Genomic DNA, 19,527 nt, shown 5'->3' with positions numbered 1-19,527 from the left:
TCAAAACATAAACAACAACGAGCTCAGACACGCTGTCGTAATATTATAAGACAACATGCTAGGCACGTTGTTGTTAATCGCTCCCACAACGCGCAAGTGTTGTGGTTAATGTTGTTCACAACGAGCACCAAAATGAACGACGACGTGTAATGCGTGTTGTCGAAAGCCCTAAACCTTTTAACAACATCGGCTTCAACAACGTGTGCCGCATGTTGTCAATATATTTTCACAACGCACATTGCGCGTTGTTAAAGGACTTTTTTCTTGTAGTGTTAATAGTTTGTTTTATTTAAGGAATATTGTAGTTTGTTATGTGGAGGTCCCAAATATTAAGAGTTGACACATCTTTGCAACGGCCTTCCTCCAAGTCAAGGCCAGCTTTGGTATTTCCTTATGCATGTTCAGCATATATAGAAGATATGATCTCCATTGCATTAAGCCTAGCATTTTCAGCTAGCGATTTAGGCACCATCTCAAAGCTTTCGGCAAATTTTGCTATAGCATACTGATCCAATCTGCAAAACCATTGTTTCTTTAGTGGGTTATTGCACTACTGCCCAATCAGAAATCTATGACTGGGAAAATGATTACAAAATCAAGTTCCAATAGTTGGTCTAGACATCAATATTCTATTTTATGTTTCAGGGACAACATCTTGAGAAAATCATAATTCACGCCATTTACCCTGTTTCTATAAAAGAGAATTCCTTTACTCTCTTAGCTAACTCAATTTCAGTAGCTGCCGCTCCAGGAACAATGCGGCTATCCTTGCACATTGCCTGAAAATGAAATGCATTACGACAGTAAGATATTAATTCCAACAGTTTGGACATCTGATTAAACAATTTATTCAAAAGTTCCAGAGAACCATATGCTAACAATGATTGAAGAGGTAAAACAAAACCAGCCTAACAAGAACATACAAAATTCTGAATGTTCCTTGTAAATTACCTTGTAAGTGTTCACTCCATCATCAACTGCTCTTTCCAGGTCATCTAATATACTATCAGTACTCCCTTGTAGAAGTACAGTAGATATAGAGTTACCACCTTCTTCATTCTTCACAACAGTGACCTACATGACAAATCATTGGACATGTTAAAACGAAATAGGAGAAAACAAATGGGGCAAGAATAAGCAGATTTATCGACAAAATACTATGTAAATCACTGTTTTATACTTGCTTATTATCCTTGAATGAAAGTTAATACTTGATTTTAATTCTTTTATATAGTTTATAGATTTTTCAATAAAACTAATGTGTCTAAAAGGCTTATGCCACGTTCTGCAAGACATGTAATGCCTTTCGCCAACACCTTGTCTCTGAAAACACTGATGTCCATAAAAAGATTTTTAACATACCCTAACACTAGCAATTTCCTCGACCGAGATAGAGTCAACATATCCCAGCTCATCTGGGTTAGGCTGGCAAAGCTTCAACTGTTGCAAACATTAAAAGTATATTAGGAAGCATTCAATACAGTTCTCAGAAAATTTCAAATTCTATTAAAATTGCCATAGCAACAGCACCCGTTGTACAACAAAGTCGTCTCAATTCAAATTTAGAACTAATTTTCAGCACCATAAGCCTGGAATCAATAACCAAAAAAGTAAAATACTAATATATCTAAAGGATCTCTAAGAGACCCAAATAACTTCAAGGGGGTATTGCATATGTAAGTGTGTATCTAAAGTCAAGTACAACATTAGTGGATATGCATGCATGTATGACAAGACAGTAGAAAATTGATACTTACTTGTAACGCTCACAGAAATGCAGTGCTATCTCTCCAACTGCTGTTCCACTCACAATTACTTTCGCACCTGAATCAGCAACTGCTTTGATGAGCTCCTAAAACTTAAGCTTCTTCAGTCTTTGCATAATTTTCTAGCTAGAAGATGCCAATAGAAGGCTTATTAGAAGCCATGTGAGACATAAAACCTATCTTTGCAAACAAATTATGGAAACAGAAAGGCAAAGGCATTTTCTGTATCCAAGACAAGCAAGTTAGGAAGATCAAAATTAATATGCACAAAACTTTAATATGCAAAGACTACAGTAACAAACATCAGATATGATACTACCAACCCAAGAGAAAGAAAAGGTCAAAACAGTTAACAATAAAGCATACTAGGATCATTACAAAAGAACCTGAGAGTTTAAAAACTCATCCAATATGAACAGTTAACAGTTCTCAAAGATAACTGCAATCCATAAGGGATCTTCTTTTTCAAAAAGTACTTGGATCAGCAGTATGAATTAGGACAGTTCCTTTGGTCTCAGTTGCAGAGGTATCAACACCACTAGCAAACACAGCAACCTGAAAAGGTGTAAACAAATATACAAAGCTTAGAAACCCAAACCCATGAACCATACATTTACACCACATAAAAGGCTTGAAAGCTTTTATCATAAAGAAAACAGCAACTGGATCGCATAACGAAAACAAGTATGACCAAGTATAAAGAATTATAAACTTCAATAAAAACATACTGTTAAGCAGAAACCCAAGGATACAAAGTTTGTCAATATTTTCTAAATCAGTAGCTCAAAATACAAACACAACATTAACAATAATTTTAGCTAACCAAACCCAACCTATTTTTATAATTCAACAATCTACAAAAAAAACATTTAACATACTTTAAAAGAATCAAAATACAACTCAATGCTAAACAAAAATTACTACAGGACAACTCAAAGCAATCACTGAATGAGTAAATCTGTCAGAATTAATAATACACTACTACAAAAAAGCAAAAAGACGACGGTAAATCACCGTCGTGTATTCGGTTTTTCAATGGTCGTGGAATCCACTGTCATCTTTTCCCTCATAAATCACGACGCTAAATCACCGTCGTTGTTAAAATATACAACGTCATCAACAAATACAAAACGACGTCTTTGTACTGCAAAAAGATCAAAAAAGCAGTCGAGGATGAGAATAGACGACCAACTCTCTAAAAAAAGGTCATTAAAAAGGAAAAATATGACACATATTAACAGAACAAGGCCGCAAGATAGACATACAACGACGAAAATTAAAATAAGACGCCGTTAAATATCATTTTCACGACAATAAAAAATATGACGTCTTTAAATACGTTAGAAGACGACGTTATTGATACCTACTACGTCGCCTATATAAAAACAGCCGTCGTAAAATAAATTTTCCACTTCGATTTTTCTATAAAAGATGACGTGGAAATAGTTGTCAGTGTCATTATTTACGACGTATGTATTTATAGAGTAGACGTTGAACAACGAAACAACGTCGGTTACAAATATATGAGAGTCGTATTACAAAATTTATACGTCCTATTTTCAGAAACAAACAACGACGATAAATATTAGACGTTGTTAAATAAAACAACGTCGAAAACAAATAAAAACAGACGTGTTTAGTCTGCTAAGGTTCTAAAAAATAGTCGAGGATGAGAATAGACGACCAACTCAAACAAATCACCGTCGTCAAAAAGGAAAAATATGACACATATTAAAAGAATAAGGCCGCAAGATAGACATACAACGACGACAACTAAAACACTACGCCGTTAAATATAATTTTCACGACAAGAAAAAATATGACGTCTTTAAATACATGAGAAGACGACGTTATTGAAATCTACTACGTCTCTTATTTACAAACAATCGTCGTGAAATAAATTTTTCACTTTGATTTTTCTAAAAAAGATGACGTGAAAATAGTTGTCAGTGTCATTATTTACGACGTATGTATTTATATAGTTGACGTTGAAATGCGAAACAACGTCGGTGGCATTTATATAGTCGACGTTGTATTTATATGTATTCATTACTCACGACGCACTTATTAATATAGACGACGTTGAACTTCTAAACAACGTCGGTTCCAAATAAATGAGAGCCGTATTACAGAACATATAGACGGCGTTGATTATGATGAGAGCCGTATTACAAATAACGTCGTTTAATTGATATTAGACGGCGGTTATAATGAATTACCGTCGGAATTCATTTCGTTCCTCTTCGTTTATAAAAGAACTTGCGACGTGGAAAATGTATGATGACGTCGTATTTTTTAACGTTCAGATTATATATCTCGTTTTTTAGACGTCGGTATTATGGGATTGGAGTCGTGTTATTTTGAATTACATGGCGGTTCTTAATCCTTCCCCGACGTGATATCCTGAATAATTGCTTCACAATAGCGTCGTGGTTCTTCATTGTTACGTTGCTTTAAGACGTCGGTAAATATGCTGAATAACTGGTTCACAATAACGTCGTGTTTTATTTGAACGTAGAAAGTGAAGAAATCACATTACAATATATTACAAAATTAATGTCATACACTGCCAATTACATAAGCATCATTCAATCCACATATCTTCACACCCATCTCGAATATTTTGACCACCTAACTCACCCACCAGTTCATCAAATGTGTCAACATTTGGCATCCCTCTAGTAAATGGCTCACACTCAATTATCACATCACCTAAGACTTCATCACCAATAACATCATTATATTCTCTATTAGGCATTGATAACACTACCGACCAACCACGATGCATCGGGTCGTCAACAAAAAATATTTGTTTGACTTGAGAAGCCAAAACAAATTGGTCATTCCTATGTCCAATTTTACTCAAATCTACCAGGGTAAATCCAAGTTCGTCGACTACAAGACCAGAACTATCTATCCAATCACACCTAAAGACTGGGATTGTAAACTTTTGGTAGTCAAGGTCCCAAATTTCTTGAATGACACCATAGAAACCCATATTTGAGAGAATTGGGTTTTTATCCTTGGCACTTGCAACTTGCATGGTATGTGCAAGTAAATAAACTCCACTATTTTGAGTTGTCCGCACATCATCTTGTGCCTTGATATTGAATTTAATACTTTTAATAAGATAGCTCCTATATAATGGCACTGCCATGTTTGGACCAGCTGCTAGCCACCTTAAATTTTCTGATACGCCATGATTGTCTTCCTCAAGTTCACTTTGAACCTGCAAATTAATCATATCTTAATTCAATCTAACATAGAAATAAGAAGAAAATTAAAAGAGAAATATGTTATTCAACAACATATACCTTGAAGCGTAGCCATTGAATGAAAGTGCTATTGTGCTTATCCTGCAGCCACTTTGTTCTCTTTCTAAATTTTGGATAAGCAGTCTTGATGTGGATCATATGTTGCCTACATGACACGAAAAATTCAAGCATTACGGTCCCAAATATATAAGATAAACATAAGAAATAATTTAAAATGGAAACTTAAAGAATAAAACTCATACGTACTCGATATAAGGTAGGACTTCCTCCGTATTCTCCAAGACATATAGATGTGCTTGATTCAACAGGTCCTGATCAACTACGCTCACTGTGCAACCTGATAATGGCTTTGAAAGTCCCATCTTTTGGCTTGAAGGCACTCCAACTGTACTAACATCAGATAAATGCTGAGTACAAAACTCTACCGCTTCTTCAGCTATATACCGCTCAGCAATGCAACCTTCGGGACGAGTACGATTCTGAACATACCCCTTCAGCACTTTCATATATCTTTCAAACGGATACATCCACCTAAAATATACTGGCCCACATAGACGAACTTCTCTGACAAGATGTACTACTAGATGAACCATGATATCAAAGAATGAAGGGGGAAAGTACTTCTCAAGCAAACACAGAGTAACTACTACATCTTCTTCCAACTTATCTAGCTTGGAAACATCAACAGTCTTTGCACATATAGCATTGAAGAAGAAGCACAAACGAGTTATTGCATACCTTGCAGGCTTCTCCAAAACAGAACGAATTGCCACAGGGAGCAATTGTTGCATTAAGGTATGACAATCATGTGATTTAAGGCCAAGAAGTCTTGAATCTTGTAAAGATACAAGATTTTTAATATTTGAAGAATAACCTTCAGGGACCTTCATACCATAGAAAGAATTGCAAACCTCTCTCTTCTCTGCTCTTGACAAATTCCAAGGCCCATGAGGCAAACGAGTACGTCTTTCTCCATACTCGGGTTGCAAATCAGTTTTGACCCCCATGTTCAATAAATCTAATCGAGCAGCAATCCCATCTTTATTTTTTCCAGGGATCTCCAGCAATGTACCAATGATACTACGCAAACATTCTTCTCAATGTGCATAACATCTAGGGCATGCCTCACAAGAAGGTATTTCCAATACTCGAGATCAAAGAATATTGATTTCTTCTTCCAACAAACTCTGTCACCATTTTCAACCATATGCAGCACTTCTTCTCCGGTTAATGGCTCGGGAGGTATGCCATATTCAGGTTTCCCATTAAAAGCTGCATGTTGCCTCCTATATGGATGATTGATTGGTAACCATTTTCTATACCCAATGTAACAAATTTTGTGGCCATTTTTCAACCTGTGACTAGGTGTATCATCGCCGCATATTGGACAAGCTTTATATCCTTTAACAATACAACCAGATAAGTTTCCATAGGCGGGGAAATCATTAATTGTCCACATTAATGCAGCTCTGAGTGTAAAGTATTCTCCATTATGTGCATCATACACTCCTCTAATCCCATCCCACAAAGATTTTAAATCATCAATCAAAGGCTCCAAGTAGACGTCTATATCATTTCCGGGTTGTTTAGGACCGGAAATCAATAAGGTTAACATCATGAACTTTCGTTTCATGCACAGCCATGGAGGGAGATTATATGTAACTAAGATAACCGGCCAACAACTATATCTGCTACTTAGAGAACTGTGGGGATTGAATCCATCAGATGAAAGAGCCAATCTCAAGTTTCTCGGCTCATTACCAAACTCAGGCCATTTATCATCAAGAAGTTTCCAAGACGGGGAATCCGCCGGATGAGACATCTGACCGTCAATTGATTTTCTAGCAACATGCCACCAAGTCAAACTCTTAGCTGTCTCATGTGATTGAAACATCCTTTTAAACCTTGGAATTGGGGGAAAATACCACACCACCTTCGCTGGCACACCCTCTTTCAAGATTGAATCTTTGCCTTCCTTCCACCTTGAGATACCACAAGCAGGACAATTAGTTGAATCCTCATACTCCTTCATATACAAGATGCAATCATTGGGGCATGCGTGCATTTTCTCATAACTCAGCCCCAATGTACACAAAGTCTTTTTAGCCTCATACATAGAGGTTGGTATTGTATTTCCTTCTGGAAGTAAATCGCCTTGAAGTATCAATAATTCTGTAAAACAGACATCACTCATCCCATGTTTTGCCTTCAAATTATACAACTTCACTAATGCCGATAACTTCGTGTACTTTCTACAACCAGGGTACACTGGTTGATCTCCATCCCCAATCACATTGGCAAACTCATACGGATCGGAACCAAAATCACCAAAATCATTATCATCCATATCAATTTCTTCAGACACAAAACTGTACCTACTATGGCCATCATCTTCTTCAACATTTCTACTAGCATTAGTAGTTGCTTCCCAAGGTTCTCCGTGAAATGTCCAATTCTTATAGCTTTGGTCAATTCCATTAAAGTATACGTGATCCCTTATAATTCCAACCCCAAACAACTTCAAATTAACACATTTAACACATGGACAACGGATATGTGTTGTAGTTAGAAGATTTTCTACAGCAAAGTTCAAAAATGCTTCCACCCCAAACTCATATGCCTTCGATCTTCTATCCGAGTGCATCCATGACTTATCCATCTCCGACACTATAACCTATTATCTATAATAAAGTGAAAATACAGGCAATGACCATCACTATAGCAGATTATACAAAGATCTAATAGCAAGTAATACACAACAGTGACGACGGGTTTTAAACAAAAACAGACGTATTTGGCATATATAGACGACGGATTTTCAACAGACGTCGTCTAATATAAGTAATACAAACGACGGTTTATGAAAAAACCGTCGTGTATAAGTAATACAACGACGGTAGTTTAAAAAAACCGTCGTGTAATCGTCGTCGTATGACTAAAAAGGCGTCGTGTCTCAGTTTATTTTCAAGAACCCAAAACCCATTAAGAACACAACATATATATGAAACCAAGCAAGAAACCAACATATACATGAAACCAAGCATGAAAACAATAAATCCATTCCCAATTCAACATAACATAGGGTGATTAAAAGATCCGACAAAATTAAATCCATTCCCAATTCAACATAACAGATAATGTAATCCATGAACCCATTAAACAGAAAATCCATGAACCCATACCTATAAGCACATTATTAACAGATCGCAAAGCATATACCTAAAACCCTTTAACAAAACAACCTAATATCATTCAATGAATTTACAAGGGGAAGATAGAGTTTGTACTTACAGGTTGGACGAGCTCACAGATTCGACGGAGCCTGGAGAGTGCAACTTTTAATTAGAGCAGAAGTGAGAGAGCGAAATGTTATGTTGCGCGAAATCTGAAAATTTTAGGGTTCAGGGTTAGAAGTATAAGAATAAGAGCCAAATCTAAAAAATTTAGGTCGCGCGAAAATTTTTAGAGAGCGCGCTCTTTAAAACGTCGAAAGAAAAACCATGGCGAAAGTTCTACACGAACCGACGTAAATGTAATATTCCACGACGGAAACACTGAACGTAACGCCGTTTATTTTGACGCTTCATTTTTCGGATTAATTTTAAATTAATTTTGAATATTTTGATATAAAGACGACTGAAAAACCACGGCAAGGTTAAGAAATTAAAGACGTTGTAAATTATAATAGACGACTTACATATTAAAATGACGTCGTTTAAAGTATAAACCATGTCGGATATTTTACTGCACGACGTAACATATGTATTCCACGACTCAACCACCGTCGTTAAAAATTAATACCCTAAACCCTTAAAACTAAATTATATAATTTAAAATTTTAAGTTTATAAAAGGGTTTATGGTTTTACAGCCTAATATATACCCTATACTACCCAAAAATTATACTTTTACGTCGGATTTGTTTAAAATGAAACAACAAAAAACGACGGTTTTTGACTTTATTAGGTCGTTGGAAAAGTATTACACGTCGGTTACGCAATTTGTATGTTTGTTTTTTTTTAATTTAAGAAAACCTCAACAAATTTTTACATTATATATTATAGACAAAATTTGTACATTATACATAAATATCAAGTGTTCAATAATTCCCCTATTCTATGTGAAGGCAAACAAACTCTGCCCATTCATTCCGGACTTCATCAATTGCTTCTTGAGGGTATGGCGCTTCCTGTTTTCCCTTGGCATACTGCATAAACAATGACTATTAGGGTTTATAAATAAAAAGAAATTCAATCACAGACGACGATATTTTTCATAACCGACGTAGTATATCTATTCAACGACGGTAATTTTACATGACCGTCGTTGATAATACAAAAAACGACGTAAAATGTATGAAGGTAATTTCTTCTTACCTTCTTCTCAAACGCCAAGGAAGGATCCATGATGATGTCCCTCATGAAGCGCATCACATAATACCCGCATTCGACACTGCTGGGTTGCTTTGGTGTGCCTGACAGAGTTTTTCAAATTACTGCTTTACGGCCTGATCTGGCTATGTGAGAATTATATATTTTTATAGCACTGTTCACGATGTTTTTGCCATATTCATCGACCACACGATTTCCCGGCAGAGAATCCAGAAAATAGACGGTTTCCCTCTTTGCACTCACAATCAGCAAGATCCAATGACGGCTGCACAAAATTAATATAAAAACGACGGTTATTTACAAAAACGACGTATTATAATATTTCACACGACGAAATAAAGTAGCAATCGACGACATTATATATTTATCACGACGATAAATAACTACCGACGTGGTTAGTAGTTTCAAACGACTCAATAAAATAAAACACCGACGTGGTTAGTTTATACGCTGTCATTTATTGAAAATCATAAAAACAAAATCCTGTTAAGGAGACTAACCCTGGACTGTAAGGCATCATGAAAATCTGTTCACCATCAGTCTTCTGAAGTCGAGCTGCTACCAATCGTGATCTGCCAGCTATTGTCCCAGAGTTGGCACTAACTGTAGCAGGGTCGATAAAGCCAACCATGCTGCACATATTTGCTTGTTTCAAAAGATCATGTAAGTACCTAAATATATAAAATAATATAAACAAGTCAGCACAAAAAAACACACGACGGTTATGTATAACAAAACGACATATTATAAAATTTCACACGACGTACTGAAATAGACAACGACGTTATAATATATTTATCACGACGGTACATACTAACGACGTGGTTAGTTAGTTAAGACGACGCAATAAATAAACCAACGACGTATTATTTTAGAATGACAAACCTCATATATACAGCAACCACAGTAGCTCCTATTTCTTCCATGCCTGCAAATTGTGTAATATCTTCAGGCAGGACGAAGGTATCGCGTTCTAGACCAAACACCTCCTTATCAATTGTAAAGTTCAGGGTCTTATCCTGAGGCACGAGTGTCGTTTTCACATAACGACAAAGGGATTTTAAAGAAGATGGCGCCTCCATATTTGAATAGTCAACAACTTTAATAACCTGTTTAAAGAAATAAAAAAACTGACGTGGTAATTCAATAAAAACGACGGTTTAAGGAATAAAACGTCGTCTGAAAAGAATTTAAACGACGGTGAAAAAACCGTCGTGGTGAACAATTTATTACGTCTTAGAAAAAAATTCCGCCGTCTAAGTTGTAAACAAACGACGGTTTAAAGAAAAATATCGACGTCTGAAATTTTGAAAAACAAATAAAAAAGGCAAAGTTATGTGAACATACCTGGTCGTCATGCTTTTCTTCATCTTCTTTCTCCTTTTCATCTTGTTTTTCTTCTTTCTTCTCTTCATCTTTTTTTTCTTCTTCCTTCTCTTCATCTTTTTTTTCTTCATTCTTCTCTTCATCTTGATTTCCTTCATTTTTCTGTTTTAAGTAATAAAGAATGTAGAGAAAGTAAAAAAATTAAATTCAAACGTCGTGGTAAGACAAAACACAAGACAGTATGTAAGAATTATGGACGTCTTAAATTATTAAACGATGGTAAATAGTAAACGTCGTGGGATTTATATATTACGTCGAGAATGACTAACACCGTCGTCTAAAAACCACAAAGTTTTAAAAATAACGACGTTTAATGGCGTGTAAAACAAGTAAACTAAATACGACGTGGTATTGAAATACAAACGACGGTTTATTTTTAAAATCGTCGTGGTATGTATTTCAAACGACGGTTTTATTAATAATAACGACGTCTAATAGTTTTTAAAAAAAACAGAGAATTCAAAGTTCAGATATGTTACCTTTTCTTCCTGATGTTTCCCATTTTTGGCAGTATCATCCTCAAAATGTAGGGATCTCACATCACCTCCAGAGCAGCTTGCTTTGTCAGACATTGGATTTTTGGGACTTTGGCTAATTCTTGGTTTAAGCATGCTTGGATCAAAATTGGGAATTAATTGGGAAAGCTGACTCAGGAAATGCTCCCTCTCAGCCTCTACCAATTGTTTAGTTCTAGCCTCCATCCTTAAAGCCTCTTCCCTTGCCTTAGCTTCCATCTTTTTATTCTCTTCTTGAAGGAGAACTCTTAAACTGTCCTTTAAACGGTCGTCAAAGCTCATCCTCTGTGGTTTGGGTAAATTGAAATATTGCCTTGGGGAAATCCCAGCACCTACACCTCTCACTCTGCCTGGATGCTCGGGGCCCAAAGCCATGGTCAGCACATCATTGCTGCCAGATACACTGACTTTGCCTTCCGAGACTTATTTTTGCAATTCATCCTAAAACAAAGATATATAAAAAAGTAAGAACAAAAAACACACGACGGTTATTTATATACAAACGACGATTATATAATTTCAGACGACGCAATAACATATAAATCGACGTTATTATAATTTATCACGACGGTAGTTATATCGACGTGGTTAGTTTTTTAAAACGACGAAATGAATAAACCACCGACGTCTTATGCTTTATTTACAGATAACAGAGGGATGATTCAATATTCACACCTTTAACGACCTTGTTTAAAACATTTCGACGTAGTAATTTAATACAAACGACGCGAAAATGAACCACCGACATCTTATGCTATAATTACAGAAAACAGAGTAGTGATTCCTGATTTAGACCTTTAACGACGTTTTTTAAAAAATTTCGACATGGTAATATCATTCACACGACGCAAAATATAACATAAGACGTAATAAGAATTATTCACAGTTTAATAAAAATTTAAAACATAGTGAGTAGGCTTACAATTAATTTTGCTTTCTCTGCCACCTTTGGATCCGGGATGTTACCATGTTTGTCCTGTCTAGCTCTCTTCCATAAGGTAGATCGATCAATTTCTACCCCAGGCATGGTTTCCTCCAATTGATCCTCCAAACCATCATATCCTTTTCGAGACAATCGATGATTGTACTCAAGTTTCTCCCTAATCTGTGCATGTTGAGAATGCACAGACTCAAAATCTTTGGATAACCTTGAAGCTACAAAGGCATCCCATTGTGCTTTCTCTATGAATTTATATGTTTCAGGGGGTTGGCTTAATCTCTCCCTGTCATTGGTGTATGGAAGGATATAATGCCTCGTTAGTGTAGACTTGAAATCCTTCCATTTCTTGGCAGCAGAAGCTAACACAGAGTTCTTGCCCCCTTGACCTACCACAAAAGCAATGTCAACTGCTTCCCAAATCTGCTCCTTTATATCCTTGGGGATTTGAGCCCATTTCATGTCCACAAGTGGAACTCTGGAGCGTGCCAACACACCAATGTAGGACTGCATCTCACTATGTGCTTGGCCAATTCCTTTCCCCCTTTTATTGTACTCAACAATTGGCCTGAGTTTCTGAAGTTTTCTCTTCACAACACGAGGCATTATGCTCATACCTCGACCAGACTTTGAATCATCAGAGATTGTTGTCGTGCTGGTTGGTTCTGTCTCAGCAGATGATGAAGCAAACTTCATCTTCTTCGAAGACTTCATCTTCTTCGAAGACTTCTCTTGAGGAGTTACCATTCCAAGCTCCTTACCTCCATTTTTCTTGGAGCCAGAGTCCTTACTTTGGTCTTGAGAAACCATTTTTACAGACAAAACTGCAAGTGAAAATATTTCAGGAAAAGATTAAGAACACAAACGACGGTTATTAATAAAATACGACGTATGATATGATTTTAAACGACGCAATGAAATAATCTCAGACGTAATAAATGTTTAAAACCAAGGTAATTAAACAACGACGAAATAATATAAAATAAGACGTAATAATAACTTATTACGTCGATATTTACCGGACGACGTGATAATTAACTATAAACGACGAAATATTTATATAACGTCGTGATATTGATGTTCACACGACGTCAATATTAATATACCGTCGTCTATATAAGGATCCAAAACCCTTCTTTCTTTCTCTGTGAATGTTTGATTGCAGATTTGATTTTTCTGAACCATGATTTTTGTTTTCTAATTTGATAAAATACAAGGCCAAGAAAGAAAGTTTTGGAATCTTATATAGACGACGGTATTTTAATATGACGTCGTGGTATTAACATTCACACGACGTAAAACAATAAGATACTGTCGTCTATATTAGATACCAACCCTACTTTCTTTTTCTTTATATTTTATCAAATTAGGGAAAAACAAAAACCAATGTTCAGAGAAATCAAACCTGCAATTAAACAAGCAAATAAAAAAAAGACTATAATTTTAAAAACAACTTTGTCAATTTTCAGACGACGCTAGAACGACTGACGAACCGTCGTGGTCTACATATTTAACCACGTAAATAAGAAGCTACCGTCGTCTTATTTAGTTGAGGTAGTTGTCTTCAAAGTTGAAAACTTTCCCTCTTTGTCTGTATATTTTATCAAACTTGGAAAGAAGTAAAATGATTTTGGCTAGAAAAAAGGTAAACAGATTTTTCAAACAAAAAACGTATGAGCATGCAAAACAGCAACCAAAATAGTGAAAATGAAAGCTTACCTTTTGCGTGCAATGAAAGCAAGAGGAAGACGATGTTTAAGTTCAGAGACGACGAAGAAGACGAGAGGAAGACGATGAGATACTCTGACAGTGCTCTGACAAGGAAAAAAGTCAAAAAGTTTTCTCTGGGAGATTTAAATTTTTAATCGGGTTTGAAAACAGTGCATGTGTAAGTCAGGTAGACGAAAAGTTGCTTACATATAAAACCATTTCAAAAAAATAATACGGCGGTTACATATAACTACGACGTATAAATTATAAAATACGACGGTACATTTAACTTCGGACGTGGTAAATAAATACGACAGTAGTGTTGTAGGTACCGTCGTAGTAAACTCAAAAATTAAAGTACATAAGTAATAACTCGCGTCATGGTAGATTATTTAACACGTCATTTTTATTAATGTACCGACGTGGATTTCTGTAATATACGTCGGTCATACCGACGTTGATTTTACAATTTAAACAGCGATTTTTTTGTAAGGACCGCCGTTGGTTTTAAAAATTTATTCTATAAATTTGTCGCTTTCATTCATTTTCGGTTTACATTTAGGGTTCCAAGTTCTTCCTCTCTCAGAGACACTGTCTCTCACATCTCAAAGACAATAATTTGGATGTCTTTCTCAAAGAGAAATTGAGCTTACTCGCATCAAATCTATGTCCACAAGAAGAAGCTTGTCAACTAGCCTTCTCACTTCCTTGATCAAGCCTGATAGGACACTTAGTGCTTCTGAATACTCCTTGCTTTCCATCAAAAGAGATGCAAGCCTGGTGATAGGATTTTTAGTACTTGTGCAAACAGTGTTAAAAATCACATAAAATACTTGCAAGAATACAAGGCTATTGTAGTATAGATGCTCATGCAAGGTCGTTTTCCTCAAGGACTAATTAGCAATTTATGTAAAAACAAATTCCAATTACTACTTAAAATAAAAAGTCAAGAAAGATGATTATAAATTTGGTGGATTCTAAAAAACAAATATTAAACAAAAACAAATACGATTGAGAGAAAGAGTTTTGAATATCAATTTATAAAAACACTAGGGTTTCACCATCACCTAGCAATCCTATGAACTTTTACCAATTACTTATGATTTGCACATGCCACTTTGAAGGTTAGGTTTTCCTAATGTATATTCTACTTGGAACCTCCAACACAGAACGTATATCCAACATGCAACCCGTCCGGACGTTCGGATCAAATCTGAACATGAAAGACTCATTAAGTTTTGTGAAAACCCTTTGAAAAACCATGCAACCCTTAAGACGTGGTGTTCATCTTAAGTGAAATTACAATTATTAATCACAAGAAGCTAGCATCAATTTCAGGGAACCTTCCGACCAAAATTGCATCCAATTACTTTTCTAAAGATCCTAATGGTGATCAGGCATTAAGACAATTAGATAGTTTAAAACAGTGATTAACAATTCAAAATACGCATGCACTCATCATAAGCAATTAAATAAAAATCACATATTCATGCTAAGGTTCAAGGCTTCACCCTAGCAAAAGAAATTTAGTTACGCATACTCATAATTGAAATCCAAGAAAATATCATTAAGAAGAAAAGAACGAAAACACCTGAAAGTTGTGAAAACCCAAAACCCTAGCAATTGCTCTCCACAATGCAAAGTTCAAAAGTGAAAAGGGAGTCCTTCAATTCCTCGTGAGAAAGAGCTTAAATACCCCTTAAAACCTAGCTGCCAATGTACAGCTTTTCTATCCCCACAAGGAAACTAATTAAAGTAAAATAATACTAGGAAATAAAGTCCAAATTGGAATAGGAGAATTTGCCTAAAATCTGCCCAGCCACGTTTTGGCCCCAAATCTCCTCCAAATCTGGCCCAAGATAGCTTGTTTTAAAGATAAAAATGTTCTGAACACTTCTCTAGAAGGCCACGAACCCATTCGAGGTCATCTTGGGCTTCAAAAACGCAATAAAAGCCCAACACGTCACTATTCCAGCACCGCGCACTGCTCATTTATTTTATTGCCAGAAAATAACCGCTTGGAAGAAAGATCTGAAATTTTGATACGATCAAGCTAAGTGACTCAAGAACGTCCTCCAACTGGAATTACTCCAAAATTCCTCAATTTGATTATGTTTTGCTCCAGAGAGAGTCGAAAGTCCTATATTGAAAATATAATTCAAAGTATCAAAATTCTTCCAAAATATTAACCAAAATATACTAAGAATGAGGTTAAATATATAATATAAAATATGTCCATCACCTGGCCTCCACTCGCTGTCGAAGGAAAGTTCGCTTCTCAGGGAAATCTGAAGATCATATGTGCCTGATCCTCTGCTTGATTTTCTTGGCTAAGAAGATCCGTCAGATTTGTGATAGCCTCTTCCTTTATCCGTAGAGCTTCAGAAGAAGAAGATGGGTTTCAAGAATGCGATAAAGAATAGAAATGGCTTCAGATGGCCTCTAAAGCATGAGCAATCGAATCAGTAGTTGTTGGGAGATATGATGAAGACATTGTCAATGCTTTGAACTATACAAGTCCTGCAGAAAGATAAAGGACCAAACTGTTAAAGAAACTGAAACAACGGCGGTTTTCTGTTCTACCGTCGTCTTTTCTCGTCGTCTATATTAAGGTAAGATGGCGGTAGATTTATAATTACCGACGTAGATTATTTTGTTAAACGTCGTTAAGTGTAATACAACCGACGTGGATTTTATTTTTAAATTATAAATAGAGTTTTTTTTTCCCGAATTCTTTCAGTTTTAGTTTTCAATTACAAAGCGTGATAAATAGATTTTTCTTTCCCGAGGAAATTTAAAATGAGGGAAATTAATGTTCTAGAATTTGTAAACTAACACGACGCAATATTACTAACCCGAGGAAATTATAAATAGATTTTGCTTTCCCGAAGAAATTTTAAATTAATTCAGTTTGAAACAACGACGGTTTTTTGTTATGCCGTCGTTTTTAACTAACACGACGCAATATTTGTTTTGCGACGTGGAATCTTTTCATTTAACGTCGTTAGGTTTAATATAACCGACGTGGATTTGAATTTTTAAATTATGAATAGAATTTTTTTTTCCGTGACCTTTCAGTTTATTTTTCAATTACAGTGCGTTATAAATAGATTTTTTTTCCGGAGGAAATTTAAAATGAAGGAAATTAATGTTCTGGAATATGTAAAGTTTCTTTTTTGGATGACAGATTTAAATAAAATAAGAATATAAAAACAACGACTGTTTTTGTATTACTGTCGTCGTTTTTCGTCGTCTTAAGTAAGACTAAGACGACGTAATATATTTGTTGAGCGACGTTGATTTGTTTTTTAAACGTCGTTAGGTATAATATAACCGTTGTTGAAAATTGTCTCTCTGATTGCAAATTTGCAACGACGTTAGGTATAATATTTGTAGATACACAAACGCACACACATCATCAACTTCCAAAAAATTGTCTCTCTGATTGCAAATCTGTGTCATCTGTTAAGATTATGATGTGAAACAGAGTTCCATCTGGTAAGATTTCGTAACCCTTGGGATCTCAGACAAATCTGATTATGTCGGCGGTTTTCTATATAAACCGTCGTGGTTATTTCAATTCTTGTCATTAAGTAGATCTACCGACGTAGGATAAGAAAATCAAAGAAAAAAATTGTTAACAAAAATTCTTATTAAGACGACGGTTTAAATTAAAGGTACGACGTATAAAATGAATAAATTCGACGTTAAATTTTATAGTACGATTTAAAGATAACGTCGTAGAACTATACGAGAATGACGTCGATATATTTATATTTTTCGTCGTTGTACATTAATTTAATACGGTGATATTTTGTATTTTAAAGCCGTGGATTTGTTTGTAATTATACGGCGTCTTATACGAAAACCTTGTCGTGTTATTTTATGAGTAAAAACAGCGGTTTTTATTGAAATCGTCGTCTTTACTTTCTACGTCGGTCGATTCATAACTTCTGCCGTTCTTTGTTGGCTTTGATTTTACACTGCGAAAATCTGTTTCAAATAGACGTCGGTTGTTTAATTAGGTACGTCGTTATTTTTGAACAGCCATTTGAATCTTCATTTTTTAGTTGTCTAAGGTGGTATTACACGACGGTGTTTTTAGAACCGTCGTCTTTTTAAAAACCACGACGGTTTTCACTTAGACCGTCGTTGTTTTCTGGTCGTCTTTTTCTCTTTTTGTAGTAGTGATAGACCATGATCAAACACAACACTTCATTACATATATATGTTAAGCAAAAATCAATATACCTATAAACAAATTTTTCAAAACAGAAGTGTGCTAACCTTGGCCTTCTCCATTCGCTTTATATTCCCCACAACATCGGTTTTCAACACCATACCTCGAACTACTATACAGTCATGCAAACCCCCACCCACAATCTTTGCAACACGTACATTATCCACATTAAAATTTGCTAGGTTCTTGGGGCATACTTGTATGCATGCCTATATTGCCCAATAAAAAATCTACCATCAGAACTTGCTTAGTAACACATTATTGTTCTTTCTTTTCCTTTTCTCCTAAATAGTGGAGCAGCTGACATAGAAATTAAGCACTAACAAATAAGGGTATGCAAGTTATACTTATATCGGCAACAAGTGAGGATAAGATATCTTCTTGTCCAAACTGCTTGCCGGCAACAGCTGCCTTCATTCTAGAAACCACTTTTTCTTTGTTACGGACATCCATATTCTCAGAACCTGGCTCACCAGTTCATCTAGGATTTCAATTGTCTGAAATATTCCAACAAGCGAGTAAATAATCAGAACGGAAGAATTCTAATAACCCAAATGAGTAACCAATCAGCAAATCATTAGCAAACCTTTTTTATGGCTTTATTGTACCCACTGATGATCTCACTTGGGTGCAAGCCTATCCTTATAAGCTCGTCTGCGTTTTGCAAGAGCTCCCCAGCAAAAGCAATGGTCAGATTAGCACCATCACCAATCTTCTCTTGCTGAGCCCTGCCTGCCAAAACCAAAAGCTTGGCAGCAGGATGCTGAACCTCAAGCTCATTGACAATGGTGGCAGCATCATTTGTCACAAAGGGCTTGTCTAAATGATTGATAACCATCTTATTTATACCTGAGCAGTAGTGACTACAAAAATAAATTTTAAGAAGCGAACTGATTTCAAATCTGGTACACAGAGACTGTAAGTTTTAGAGTAAGAAAGCGATACCATTGAGACCTAGAGAAGTTCAAGTGATGGCAGAGAGTTGCTTCAGGCATCGATGTTCTTCACCACCGCTTCGTCCAAACCGAAGAGGTGTGTGTGCCCCTCCTTCAGCATTGATTGTATTCCGTAAGGCTGCATTTCAAACCCCTTCTTCTTCTTCTCTCATTTTCACTGAAACTTAAACCTAGACCTTGCTTCCTCCAACGGAAGCCTTTTTCCTTTCAGCCGGTCTCTTCTAGGTGCTTCTTCACTTTTCCTTTCAGCACTTTTTTTCTTTTCTTAGGGTTTTCTTTTTTCTTTTTTCAAGTTTACATTACATTCTTTTTATTTATTTTTTTGTTATTGGGAGGAAAGAAACCCTGGGGT

General features: G+C 35.8%; 1 pseudogene; it reads right to left on the bottom strand.

The window, feature by feature from the left end:
* LOC109947991 lies at positions 290-19,302 on the bottom strand (annotated as a pseudogene).

Source organism: Prunus persica, chromosome G3, assembly GCF_000346465.2.
Source record: "Prunus persica cultivar Lovell chromosome G3, Prunus_persica_NCBIv2, whole genome shotgun sequence".
Classification (NCBI taxonomy): domain Eukaryota; kingdom Viridiplantae; phylum Streptophyta; class Magnoliopsida; order Rosales; family Rosaceae; genus Prunus; species Prunus persica.
This window is presented reverse-complemented; position numbering and strand designations above follow the sequence as displayed.